The sequence below is a fragment of the Vidua macroura genome, chromosome 2 (assembly GCF_024509145.1).
Source record: "Vidua macroura isolate BioBank_ID:100142 chromosome 2, ASM2450914v1, whole genome shotgun sequence".
Classification (NCBI taxonomy): Eukaryota; Metazoa; Chordata; class Aves; order Passeriformes; family Viduidae; genus Vidua; species Vidua macroura.
Window position 1 is genome coordinate 94894415 of NC_071572.1, and position 14683 is coordinate 94909097.

General features: G+C 41.8%; 1 protein-coding gene across 1 annotated transcript in view; it reads right to left on the minus strand.

Annotated features, from left to right (window-relative positions):
* Window positions 1–8356, minus strand: part of STARD13 (StAR related lipid transfer domain containing 13) — a 288367-nt gene extending 280011 nt beyond the window's left edge. Inside the window, exon 1 of the mRNA XM_053969881.1 lies at window positions 8268–8356. The gene's annotated coding sequence lies outside the window, so the exon portion shown is untranslated. The remainder of the gene's footprint in view (window positions 1–8267) is intronic.
* Between the last annotated feature and the right edge of the window lie 6327 nt (window positions 8357–14683).

Here is a 14683-nt window from a genome sequence, read left to right on the forward strand (position 1 = left end):
AAATGAAATGGCAACGGCTCAAGTGTAGAACAATCAAAAATATTTTAAATATATACAAAGAAAAGATGTTGTTGCATTCTTCTCCTACTATTTGGATAGTGCTGCATTTCTCAGAGAAAGCATTTCCAAGAAGCAGAGAGTTTCTGGGCACATGTGTGTGGCACCTGGGCTGGAGGAAGAGCACTGGAGGCCAGTCAGCTCCCACTGTGAATGTGGCTTCCTCTCCCACCTGTGGCTCCAGCATCACCGTCACTGGGGAAAAGGACAGCCCCTGCTCACCTATAAAATGCAGCAAGAACATGACAGTGACTAGAGCAGCGTGGGCAGCTTAATCTGCTCGGATGTTGGTGAGCAATGCCCACAGAGATTTCCTATCCACACATAGTAAAACACACATCAAGATGTCGGATCTGAGCTCTAACCTCTAGGAAGACCTGCTAGGATCAAAGAAAACTGCTGGTGGGCTCTAACATGCTGATGAGCTGCAAAAATATCAAAACCATGAGCAGGACTGTCTTTACCTATCCCTTATGCACAGGAAGATCAGTCTCACAAGCTAACTGTAAATAAAGGATGCCAACAGCACACATGGTCAGAGGGGGGTGTTGCACCAAGGATGCAGGCACAAGGTGCGTTACAAATCACTGAAAGATGTACAGTTTGCTACAGACTGGTGCAAGTACTTTTGTGTGCAGGATCCAACAAATTTTGGGGGCTACTACAGTGCATATTAAACAACATATTCATATCTAAATATGGTTTCCAGATAAATTGAGAACTAGGTCCAAGCCAGAAATTTGTATCAAAATCCCAATTTATATGACAAAGTTCAAGGAGACATGTTTGTTTTGGTGGTTTTTTGGTTTTGTTTTTTTTTTTTTTTTTTTTTTTTTAATTACTAGCTATAGAAGGAGATGCTAGCTGCTAAATGTTTGCTTAAATTTTCAAGGCAGTTTCCCTTCACGCTGTGCTTGTATCTAGGGTTTTGTTCCCATTTCTAGCAAAATTTGAGCCTAATAAAAAGTATTCTAACCTCCATTTATTGCAGTGGCCATCAGATAGCTAGATCTTTTATTTCTACTGTCAGTGGCAATAAGAAATTGGTGACAAAAATGACTATTGTGGCTGTAACTGCAGTGTTATTTATAAACAGCTAGATGCAGAAGAAATGCAATTTAAATTTCATTGTAAGCAATATTCAGTTCTAGAGCTCTCTAATGTACAAATCATAACTGCTTAAATTGTAGTCATTACTCTCATACTACAATACTCTTTGTCATAACAAAGGGAAATTACTTTTCTGTCAATTACTTCTGCAAGATTAGTTAATTTGCACTTGCAAAGGGTTTGGAGCAGCATCTCAGCTCCATGGAGATGTTTCTCAAAAGCATTCGGCAATTAAAGTTTGGGGAAATGGAAGTCACCTTCAAAATGTAAAGAAAAGGACAGTGCATGCATCCCAAGGTGTCATATGCCCATGAAGAGCAGCAATGAAGAGGAGATCTATCACTGACAAACTGCCAACCTCAGTGCTGCAGAAACCTGCACTGAGGACCTGCAAGAGGAATGCTCGTCTCTGCAAGAGGAATGCTCCTCTGTTTCAGTACTGAGCAGACACTGAAATGACTGGCAGCATTTGAAATCACTGTCCTGACTACACGTGAGCTGTGCAATTATCTCTATAAAACATCCTTCTCTTTGGCATCTCCTTCTGCTGCTATCTGTGTGTTTGCTTAATCCATGTCAGAATGGAGAGAGCAAGAGCCAAAAACTTGAAGAAGAATGTTATTTTTACTTACTTGCTTGGAAATTCTGTGTGAGCTTTAGCATGTCTGGCTTGGATACCCACCTAAGGCATCACAGCTCCTGACCCTAGCAGCATAATTTAAGGTGTTGAAGTTTTAATGCCTGAATTCCTTGGAGGGGCGATGGAAGAACTGTGCGCAACATTGCCTGAGACACAACCCAGTGTTCTTCCACCACTCTTGAAAAACTGCTTCAGGAAGGTTCCCCCTTCTTTTTCCTTCATATGTCTCCACACGTAGGTGTGGCACTTAGGGACATTGTTTAGTGGTGGGTGTGACATTGCTCGGTTAAGGCTGGACTCAATGACCTTAGAGATTTTTCCATACTTTTTCACTAATTCTATTAATGAGTTCTGGGGCATCACCTGAGATCCTTCTTGCTAAGATCAAGGGTATTGTGGGCAGGAAGTGTGGCTGTGCCTTCTGCAGGCTGTGAGATGCTCTGAGGGGTGAGGGTGCTGGCTGTAGGCCTGGCACGACATGGTACTGTCGCTCCCCAGCCTGCAGGGATTAACACCCACACGGAGAGAGCAAACAGGACCCAACAGAGACCCAAATCTTCTCTTCCCTCCATGAAAATAGTGGAAAGGCCTTTGGAAAATGGAGCATTCACGAAAGGCCTCAGATTTAGCATGAAGAGTGGGTGGGGTTTTATACCTTACCTCTTCCCTGCAGCCAGGCAGAGTTGCTTAAATCACCTCAAAGTTGAGGTCACAGGTATTTTTTTTGTAAGTGGAGCAGAATAAGTGGAGTGCCGACACACCGTGTAGCTGTACTGTCATGCACTGCGTGCAGCTGGCACAGCACAGCTTCACCTCTAGGTATTATTGCAATTAAAATGATGAAATAGCAACAGCAAAGGCATCCTCGACAATGATGTCTGTGTTTAGGCATGTCAGACTATGCTGATACTGATATCCCCATGCTATATTGGCATCACAGCTCTCATGGAGTTTTGCAATGTTTTAAATCCTAACCCCTACCAAATTCCAACAAATACAGTCACAGTCCTCCTTCTTGATACCGCTCTCTTGATACAACAAGGGGCAGAGCATCTTTATCTTTCTTCCCCAGCCTGAGCTGCCTGCAGGTGCTGTTGCTGTGGTTTGGTGCAGAATATTTCAAAGGCAGAAATTACACAGGAGGGAGTTCTCAGCAGAGTTTACAGAATGTTTCAGGGCACCTTAATCATATGTTATTTCTGTTCCCATTAGGTTAATGAATCTGCAGGACTGCTCAGCCCAAAACTAGACTCTGCTCCAGTCATCCATAAAAACTTTAGAAAGTGCTTAAAAATCATGAGTGTTTATGTTGCCTTTAATTATTTTCCATTTCAGTTGCCTGGATTTTCTTCTGAGACACTTGTTCTTAGTTTACATCAAGGCTATGGTCCTTCCTTGCACAAAAGATAAATCCACATTTGTTTCCAAGAATTAGAATCAGGTGGGGCTAAATTCTGCAGAATAATAAAGACAGGTATGAAGACATAAACATATGCATAGCATAAGAATATAAGAGTGTAAAGATATATACCAGAGTATAAAGATACAGACTGCAATTTTCAAAGTTTCAGCTTGAGACAATGACAGACAATATCCAAAATTACTTTCCTTTTTTTTTTCTTTGGCTAAATTCCAAAATAATAGAGTCAGTCCCACTTGTTTTTTCACCACCAGTCTTTAAATGCCCCCTCTTTAAAATATACTTAGTTTACCTATTTGTGTCACTACAATAACATGCCAGGGAAAGAGCTCTTAGCTCTTTATTCACAGAGGAACAGAAAGAAACCACATCAATTTCTGGTTCTATATTATAAGAAAATTATTGAAAAAGGTGGGTTTTTTATGATGCCTAGATATGCCACTCAGACTCCTGTAATTTCAGGACATAATGCAGTGGCACTTAAGCATCTGGGGTTTGAATGTTGAAAAAGCCAGTTGTGGCTGTAAAGGTTTTGGGATCAGCAGTGTTTGGGATCCCTCTAATTTTTCTGGATAGACCCAGAGATCTTGTGGTCTGGATTGCTCAGTGGTGCACCTCTCTCCAGCCCTGCACATTCCTTTTACATGTATGATTCCAAAAGCTGCCCCTACCTTTGACATATGAATACAGTTGTTTTTGTTTGGTTTTTTTTTTCTGAGAACATAAACCCAGCAATTTAATTAAGGTAATTTAATTTGTCTTCAAAACAATGCATAATGCATTAATTAAAGTAACTTAATTTGTCTTCAAAACAGAGTATTATTCATTTACCCTAAGGCATGAGACACATAGTACAAAGGGCAAAAAACATCAGAGGTACATGATTCTTACTCATACCTTCATCTTTCCCCTTGACAGCTTTTGTGCTTTCTCATTTTCAGCTTCAAGGAGCATTTGTGTTGTATTAGCACCAGTCTGTTTTTACAGCACTTTCCTTTGCCCTTAACTCCCTTCCTTTCACACATTGCTTCTGGACAGCTTCTCTCAGGTGACTCAAAGGCCCCAGTTTTGCAAAGCTTTTGTGAGAGTATAGTGTGATACTTCTCAGTCCTGAAAAAACAGAGATATTAGCAGTGTTGTGACCAAGGTGTTATCTTTTAGGTCCACAGACCTCCTTGACTTTGTGGACTCTTTTGCATGTGCTCAGCTTCTCTTCACCTGCTTGATCATTTTCATAATCCCTATTGACTATGCACAACAAATATCCTCATCTCACAAATACACATGTGGAAGCAGAATATTAATTAAAAGAAAAAAAATCAGGCACATTTTTCTAGTTTCCTAGTGGAACTATTTGTTCCAAAATAACAGCCTGTGATACATACCTATTATCAGTAAAAAAAAAAAAAAAAAGCTACAGAATACTAAATAGTTATAAAAGGTAAGGTTTTATAAAACTTTAAAGTTTTGATAACTTAAAAAAAGTTATAAAAATTTTGTAATTAGGCTGCATATATCATATGAGTATTCTGTAAGGTAAACCTTGTGCCCATACAGATAGAATTTAGTAAGTTTCTTTTATTAATAGAGTGTTGTTGTCGAGAATGTGGCCACATAGCACAAAAATATCTGATATGTAATGATAAAAAGTACTTCAAAAGAAACTATTTTAGCTACAGTTCAGCTGAGTCTTAGCTTCATCTAATACCCACTTCAGTGGTAGATATGAACACACTTCATTCTAGGGACTTGGGAAACTCCAGAGAAGAACAGGCCCGTTGGCTTCACTGGTGTGTTTATTTCTTGGTGATACTGAATGTTTAGAGACTTGTGTGTTCCTAGAAGTTCTCACAGCAGGTAGCATTTGTAATGAACTCTTTAAAATCTGAACATACCATGTTCTTGTTTGCCCTTTGGAGTAGCTAGGAAACCAGCCTCACCCCAGAGGCATCTCTCTCCTTTAGACCTTTTCATAGCTTTGGCATTTCTAACTAGCTGAGATGAATTGCTATTGGTAAAAATTCAGTTCTTTAGCTGCAGCAAGAGAGGTATAAACTGGATGTTTCTGACCAGCAATATCAGTCAGAGCTGGCTCTCCCATTTGAAACAAGGCATGCTAATGCCTCTGGGATGGATCTCAGGAGATAGGACAGAGCCTGCAGAGAGCCACACAAAATCTCTCCTCTCTGTAGTGCAGGAGCTCTGGACTGCCCTAGCGTGCAGAACAGGGAAATCAAAACGGTTGCAAGGAAGCCCCACCTATAATACAAAATAACCCCATTAGTCTCTCCATGACAAAGACCTGGGAGTTATTTTGCTGGGTAGGTGGCCATGGGAACAGTGTGGTTATCATCACACAACAGAGACGGAAACCAGAACTTTCTCCAGGAATGGGGAAGCAGCCTCCAGGAGTATCACAGGGAGCCGCACTTTCACAGTGAGAAGCCAAGCTTCCTAAGATAACATCACCACTACAGAACACCACAAACATAAAAATTATCAAGGGAAACCTAAAATCTTTCTGAGCAGGAGGAAAGAAAATAAAGAGTAACACATACATTTCCTTTCTTGAGATAGATGTCAAAGGTTAGGCAAGGTATGAAGACACATAGCTGGATTTAGCTTCAACCTTGCATAGACTGGAGACACAAAGCTGAAGTTCGTGGAATAACAGTGAGATTGCTCTGTTTAATCTTTGCTGTTGGAAGAAGCTGGAGGTGAGAGCACAACTGAGAGCTGGCAGGACCATCCTTCTGCTAGAACCATGCACAACTGCAGTAACACTTTGTTCATCTCCTTGGCCAGCCTGGCAGGGATGGCAGCTGCCTGTATTGAACCACATTCCAACTCTGGTCACACTGGAATGAATCCAGGGTCATGTCATTGACTTCAATGAAGTTATTCTCTATTCATGCTTGCTAGCTGAGAATCTGGCCCATTCTATCTAGGCAGCAATATCTAATAGAGAAAATACTGCCAAATTAAGGGAACAAGAAGAACCAAACAATGTGACATGAAGAGGAAATATTTTATATTATAAGGATTATAGAGGCCCTTTAGTTTAAGGACTTTATCAGCATTGAAAGGACAATTGGCTGAAATGCATTTCTATATATGCCTAGATTTTCTTTTAAGCCTCATTTGCTGTTTAGAAAGTAAAAAGAAAATGTATTGATTTTAGCATTATTGAAATAAAAATACTGCAGTTTGTTCAATACAGAACACTAATTCATTATACATCTACGAGCAGGACTCTTCATTTAGGATTTCCTCTACATCAATTAAGAAGGCCTCTCTGGCCAAAATATATTGAGTTTCATGATTTTCTCTGTGGGACCACTTTTCTGTTGGTGCCAAATTAAATTTTGGGAAAAACGCTGTTTTGCTCTGCTGGGTAAACCCAGGTTGTCCCTGCTGTAGTGACCAACGAAAGGCAGAGACAAGGAATCAAGGTAAGGGAAATTTACCATCACTGTATTATTTCCAATAAATTCAGATTAATTCTCGGCAGGGCTTGATGATACAGTATATCTGACTTTAGAGAAGCCAGTGGTGTAACAAAAACTCTGCAACCAATGATATAAGAGTAGCAAAAAGTTACAGGTTTACTCCAGCAGTTCATTTGTTAAAGAAATACTGACATTTACTTTTTATCAGGCAATGACTGAATTGCCTCACCACCTGTTGTACTAAGTTGCTATCATCCCATGTTATGTGCTCTGACTAATGCAGCAGAAATGCACTTGTATGTCCACACCTCATCTGGATGCTGTTTGTGTTGCTGCATGATCTGGAGGCGCCCAGAAGGAGAATGAGTGGTGATGGACCCACCAGGGATGGATATTGCTAGCTGTACTATACCTACTTAGCAGTAGCATGCCACTTACCCACAATTTTCACTTAACCTTTGGATTTCACCTGGACTCACCAGAATATAAATTTATAAACTGATACAACACCCTTGCCAAGAAAGAGAAACATGAAGAAGAGAAGAGCAAGATGCCTGCTTACTAAGGAAAATGTATGTTAAATTGAGAAATGTGTTGGTTTGTTTTGGGTAGCTAGAAAGATCTGTGGAACAATCCAGATAGGATTTAAGACAACTTAAAAAATTAATTTTTTAGAGCATATATCTCAGCTTGCACTAATATCGAAGTGAATCAAGAAAAGTTGTAGCATGTAGCTCTTTTCACACAAGATTGTATAAAAAATAACACCCTAGGATGACAGGGGTCTTGTTAGACCATCATGGACAATTCCCATAAGGAAGTGAAAATATCACAAGCCTGGAGTGCCAAACTGCCTGCTCAGGTTTGGACATCTGATCTGGGTATCAATCCCTAGAGCTCTCCCACAGAAATTAATTTCATTTTTCCTATGCAAGAAAGAGCAAGTTATTAATGTTTCAGCTGCAGAAATGATCCTCCTGTGCTAGTGCAATGTATCTGTTAGAATTAGTTCTGTAAATCTGCATAATAATGGACAGTATTCTCTTAAACTAATTTCCTGCAATCATCATTAATTGGCCAACTTTCTAACACCTGGTACCAACAGATTTTTTATCCACCAAGTGCAGTGCCACACAATGGTAACAGCAGGTTTTTATCTAATCCCTCTCCATACACAAGTAAACATCAAATGTGCCTGTAACAAAGACACACACACCAGCCTGACATTTACTGATAACTCCCAGGAGATTCTCCCTCAGTACAACTCATCCTGCTCAAACAGATTTTCCAGTGGGAAAGATGATTTGAAATAATTTCAAACTAGACTAATTGCACTCACTTGAAAAGAACATCCTTCTCTTCCTCAGTGTGCACACATTAATCCAGCTGTAAGTGCAGCTAACACTTTGCAAAGTTTTCCAAAGCATTATTTCATCTTAGGAGAATTCACAACAGCTTGCTTGATAATGAAGTTATGCAGATATATATACTTCATGCAAAGTTGCACACACACACATACATGCACACACAAAATAAAATTTAAAAATTTTTGAAAAGTAGGCATTTAAAACTGCTTTTAAATTCCACTCACAGTTTCAAAGTTCAAGCATAAAACTTCTTGCCTTGCATCTGTAGCTCCAAGCTGTCTGTAAAGATAACACAGTCCATCAGATATCCTGGTTTTGTTTCCTTGCATAAAAATATCATTTGTGACAGGCACAGGAGCTGACTTCAAGGACCAGCCCCTTCAGCGGAGCACACCAATCGGGAGACCCGGGAGCACATGTGGAATGCTGCTTGCCTGCACGCCGGTCACGGCCACGGGCAGCATCTGCTCTGCGGGACACGGCTGCCAGATGAGCTCGGGTGACACCGAAACACCACGCTGGAGGTGCCACGGCCCCCGGCGGTGCCCGGGTGTCCCCAGCCCAGCCCTGCCCAGCCGCGGGAGGCTTTCACACAGAGCACCTCAGTGCCGCTGCTCCTGCTGCACCAGCCACAGGGACAGCAGAGCCTGAGGCCAGGCGTTGTGCCTTGCCCCTTCCGGCATTATTCTTTAATGTTTTAATAAAAATAATCTCATTTGCCATTATATTTAATGCCTCTTCACTTTTTCTCTTAGTTGCTATTCTAACCCCATTTAGAGTTTTATAGTCCAAATCTTATCCCTGGAAAACCATGCCTGTGGAAAAGTCCTGGGCATTGAAAGCCCCTCATATCAGGGGGGCTGGTAGTGCTCCTAACCCTTCGGGTCAGCCTCACCTGGGATTTCCTCCCTTTCCTGACGCCGCAGGGCTGTCTGCCCACAGGCTCCCCGCTCCTCCTGCCTCTGCCACAGCCGCCCGGTTGTTCCGTGCAAGCTCCCCACACAGCTCTGCTCTGTGCCTGTCAGCCAGAGAGGTCATTTTCTTCTTGCATCTGTTTAACCTGATGACACTAAAATGTACACCGCTTAGAAATGGTATTTAGGGACACAGACCCCCCGCCTCCCTGGTCCCTGCGTGCTCAGCCCTCGCCCAGAAGCGGGCTGAGGGGAGTGCGTGCCTGGTGTCTGCTAACGCGGCTTGGGAGCGCAGCCGGAACGCAGCGCTCGAAGCCAAAACTCAGACCAGACATAGGTGAGCGTGATGAACTAACATTTGTAGGTCTGTTTTCACTCCTGGAAGGGCAAGTCACAACATGATGGGAAGGGAAACCAGTAAACACACAGTGCAAAAGCCGTGCCTTTTCCAGCTGAAGTAAGAGACCTAAAGGCCTTCCCCTCCTCGCACCTCTCATAACCTCAGTGCTGGCTTTATTAACTCCGAGTAGAAGCTTTACTTGATCAGATAACCTGACTTTTGCATCCAGGGTGCAGGTTAGAGAGGACTGGCTGTAATAAATACTGCTGTCTCTAGTCTGAATAACTTGCTGGTTTAATTACATTAATTTTGCTTCTAATTTCTAGTTTAGTAGATTAGTAATTCACTAAAGGGTCATTTTGCAATGTTTTCCAATGGTGGATTAACCAGGCTTGTTAAAAACCTAGACAAAGCTCTGTTTTCCACCCTCAGAAGCCACTGGTTTCTCAGAGGAAAAATTCCCACAGAATGTCACTGAGACAGGACGGACTTCAGTCAGTGAAATAAGTTCCCGCCGGATTCAGGGTGGAATTTCCCATTTCCAGAGGCTAAGGCCAGCACACCCCAAGCAGGAAATAACTCTCCGTTAGCAAGAGCCAAGAACCTTGGTGGAAGTGCTTGCTTTCATCGGCCGCCGGTGGGGCGGGGAGGAGCCAGGAGGGACCGTCTTTGGCGTGCGGAAGGTCTTTTGCAAATCTGCAACAAGGAGCAAACTCCTTTCCAGTTCCCAGCCAGGAACATTTTGTTCAGAGGTTTCCGAGCTGGGAGCAGCTGGGGCAAGGCAGGCCAGAGGTTTTCCTGCCTGATCCTGATCCTGGTTCTGCACCCAGGGGTGATTCTGCAGAGGAGTAGAATTGGGTCAGCCTGCCTGACTCTACCTGGGGCTGGGACAAACCTTCAGCCTCTTTTGCTGCTGAAGAAGATGCACTGCCTGGCAGCACTTCGGAGGGAGAGGTGGAGGAAAAAATGTTGAGTCTTGTGAAACGGGTATTTCCACTGTGTCTGAGACCTTGCTGGGGTGATGCATGGGAACCTGAGCAGAAATCTTCCTGTACAGCCAGGGCAGAGGCTGTTCAGAGGCTCACTGGGTTCCCACAAGCTTTCAAAGGGTCTTGCTTCACTTCTCAATTTTTGGTCCTACACGAGGTCAAACCTCCCAGAGAGACAGTTTTGCCACACCCAGACCCATGCCCAAATTGCAGTGACAAGTGGCACCGTGAATCTGCACTGGCACATGGGAGAGCTGCCTGAGCCCTCTGCCTGTGGGTACCTGCTGTGGCTGCAGAGGGGATGGCACAGGTGGCCCAAATTTGCATTGGGCCTGGCAAACTCAGCCTGATAGATGGTGCTTAATGTGCAGACAAGCCAGGTTTTGAAGCCTGTATACACATATATATGTGTATAAGCATGTATACATGGCTGAGATTTAATAAGTCACCTTACCACAGCAGTGAGAGATGGACAGTCCTGACATCTCTCTCAGCCTATTTACTTATCAGCGCTTTCTTTCCTGCAGGACAGGTGTACCATCTATTAATTCCCAGCTATATCGCGTCTCACTGAACTGTCCTTTTCCTTCACTCCCAGCATGTTTTTTTTTTTTTTCCTGATTATGTCTGACTGTGTCCTACCAAATTTCTATCCTTGGTATTTACAGCTTGCAAATATTTGTTGGCTTATTACATTGCTCTGAGCCACCACTTCACCAAGGTCTGTGTATATTTTTTCCCTCATGAGTCAGTTCCTCCAGACCCCCTATTTTTTGATGCTCTTTCCTGTAGAGTTTGCCGACTTTGTTTGGTTTTAAAAGACAGTGGAGGGAAGTTTAATTCTCTTTTCTTTAAAGAAGGGCAATAGCTGGATGAAATTAAACACATATTAAGGAGAGTTTCAGGAAAACTTGCATTTGAGATGGCCAGTTCTAAACTTCATACTTGTTCCCTCTTATTTGCCACATTTGTTTGGATCACTAGCATTTTATGCTGCAAACCTTCTCACCCCCTTTTGTCAGACGCACAAATACATAATTCACTGTCCTGGGTAAATTCATTGACTTGCCTGAAGCCCCCTGGACAGGCAGATGCATCTGTGGGCAAACAGCTGTGTGACTGCAGTCTCAGGATGAGACCTTCAGTGATACCTAGGAATCCAACCTACACCATTTCCAGAAAGGTGGGGTTTTCTGCAGCTAAAATGCAGAACCCAGGAGGAGCTTCAGCCCTGCCTGAAATACCAGTCACAGGTGGCTGCTGGGTCAGCGGTCACTGAGAAGGTCACACTGGTACCTGTCTCTGTCTCTGTATCTCCCCTGCATTACCCCAAGGCCAAAGTGCAAAGAGAAATCTGTTGCAACACGGTGTGAGTAGAACAAGACTCTCCAACCTTTGCCACCAGACGCTGCCTGGTTGCCTTTGGCACAAGTTGTACTTTAGTCTGCTAAGGATCTCAATGGAATCTCACTATACTTACTAAGATTTATTGGGAGAAAAAATAATCTCCAGAGAGTTTAAGTAAGGTTTGATTATTCATGGGAGCAGCAGGGGAATGGTAAAATTCTCATGGATTTGTTGTGAGCCTCTGGCATTGCACCAGACTGCTGTTTTCCAACCACTCTCTTTTTCTGGATGCTCTTAAATCCAGACTGTAACTTTAGATAAGTGAAATTCTGCATAGATGATGAAGAATCAGAGGACAATTCAGGGCTGCCCTCCATCCGGTGTATTTTAAGTAATTCAAGGAATTTTGACTCCTTACAGATCCTGGGAAAAAAGTTAAATCATGCACCTTTTGTATAACTCTCTACACCAGGGGCTATTCCTTTTTCCATTGGAAGAAATGGACGCTGTCTGCAATGCAGCTACCAGAGAGAACAAGGTCTGTAATTTTAGTTCAGGTATATTTGGGCTTATTTTTATTCACACAAGCTACAGCAAGCTGTAGCAGGGCTACAGATGCCACTTCAGCTGCAGTGTTTCCATTAAGGCTGATTAGTAAATCAACTCAAAAGCAAACAAAAGCAACGTAAAAACTGACAAGAAAAAGGGCAACTAAATGAGTGTTTAACAAAGATATCTACTTGTCTTTGCAATAGTTTTCATAGTCGTGTGGTTTAGGCCTGTTTTATGGTCCTTTTAATTTCATGAAATGTGTGGCATGCTGTCAGTATTTTTTTCAGTTCTCGAAATAACTGATACGCAATGTTTTATCAAAAATCTCATAGCAAGGATTTTAAAATAATACCTGAATTGAATTAAATCCTATCATGTTGCCCTAGAATGATTTCTTAAGAGTGTGAAAATGGGGAAAAACAAATTCCTATCTAAAATTCTTCGTAACTTACACCAAGAAAAGGGAAGAACGCCTTCCAGCTGGTCTGATTAACAGCTAATATGTCATATAATGATATCAGTGTAGCAAATATGTTTCATTTTTCCCTAGATAATTTTAGTTAGCAGCTAAAAATATCACCCAGGTCAGAAATTAATTTAAAAAAATTAATATAATTAACTGCTGAACCACATTTCCCTCTCAGAAAGTAAGGTCAAAATTCTGGTTTAAAAGACTTTTTTTCCAGTAAAGTTAGCAGTTTTCAGCTTCATAAAACCAGCACTTTGAGGATGAATCCAAATATTCTAGACTGAACTTCTGAGGGAAACTGTCTCTATGAATCAGCTCAACCAGCTCCCCTCAACAATAGAGCACTTGTAACTGCAATAGCAGCGTCCACTTTTCATTAATATGCAGCTATCAGTGTGGTGAGTCACACTATAAAGTATTTAACAACTGTTCTCATAAATACCATACACCATCTGGTAACTGAATCAAAAGGCTACATGCCAGTTTTACTTTGGGATAGAAAGGTCTGTTTTAAATTTGCACCCATAGTCTCAGGGTGCACAGATATTACAAAAAAAATTAGTATAGAGACAGGTCATCCCACCAAATTCCCTAAAAGTACAACTGAGAATGAAAAAAACCAAAAAATTCAGTGGGATATTTTGACATTATACTGTTTGTTCTCATTGCAAGTCAGAATTACAGGACTTGAATTTTTCATTATTCATATCAAAAGACAGCATTTTTTTTTTTTTTTTATATTCTTAGGGAAGATGTCTACATTGAGTTTCATACTAAATTATATTGAAATGAAGTGTTCTGGCATGCCCAAAATACAAAAAAAAATTCTTCTGAATTTGCTGGAGTGACATAAAATGCTTCATAGCAATTCAGTTTGAGATTTCCACTTGGTGACAACATCACCTCATCTCACAGGAATGCTGGCTCCTGCCATCATCCCATCACTCAGGCTGGACACTGATTAGGTCACACAAGAAGTCCCCTGGAAGTCCCCTGATGCAGCTCACTCAATGACAAAGCATAGGAGACTTAACAAGAGGAAGCTTTGGACATTATCACTGCACTGGCAAACACTGCACAGTTGGAATTCAATTTCTATAAAACTCAGATAACTCAGACTGCTGAGGTTTATTGTCCTGACATAGAAGTTAAGGGCATTTTGGTCAGAAAGGGTTTGAATGCTTATAAGCTGTATTAATTAGTCTAATGAAATGTACTTGTCAGAATACATTTCTGCCCTGTTACCCATACATTTTTCAGTTTCCATTTCTCAGAAATAAACCAATTATTATCTAAACCCTTTCACTGAAGCTGCCTCCAGTCAATTATAGAGTATGAACTTAAACTGGCTGCACTCCAGAGGTTATAGTGGGAGGGAAGGAACTGTGGAGGTGATAGAGGGACTGAACATGACTCGAATATCCCATGGGGAGCTGGAGGTGAAGATATATTATAGTGTGTGGGCCCAAAGGAGAAGATATGCAAGAGGTAGGCAGGAACAAATCAATATGTAGAGTATAAAAATAAAATCCTATCAAATGATGTATATCTCCTTTCTCAAGCAAATGTTAGAAAAAAACTATTCAGAGGTTTCCCTGGGCATAGTTTCAGAACAAGGGATACAAACTCCCAGGGGAGGGAAACCTGCTATGTGCAACTTACTGTCCCGCTCTGGAGTAACTGTGGCCCTCAAAGACCAAGTGTTGCCTTTTAAATGCAAGCAGAAAACTCTACCTTCTAAATGTCCCTGTTTATCCACCCCCACCCTGTCAGCTGGCTGCAGCACTATCCCATTTCTGAACACCAAGTTCACAAGGTACTTCACAGACATGTCTAAAAGCCTTCCACACTGCGCATACAGAAATGTTGGCCCTCAGAGGCTGGCACCATCAGCTTTGACCAGTCTTGCAAAGCACTGGCAAAAGTTTTAGAAAGGAATACTGAAGTATTGAAAACTCTCAATGAACTCTGCAAAGAAATACAAAATTGAAACAACTTCCCTCCAATTGTGACCAACGCTCCATTGCTG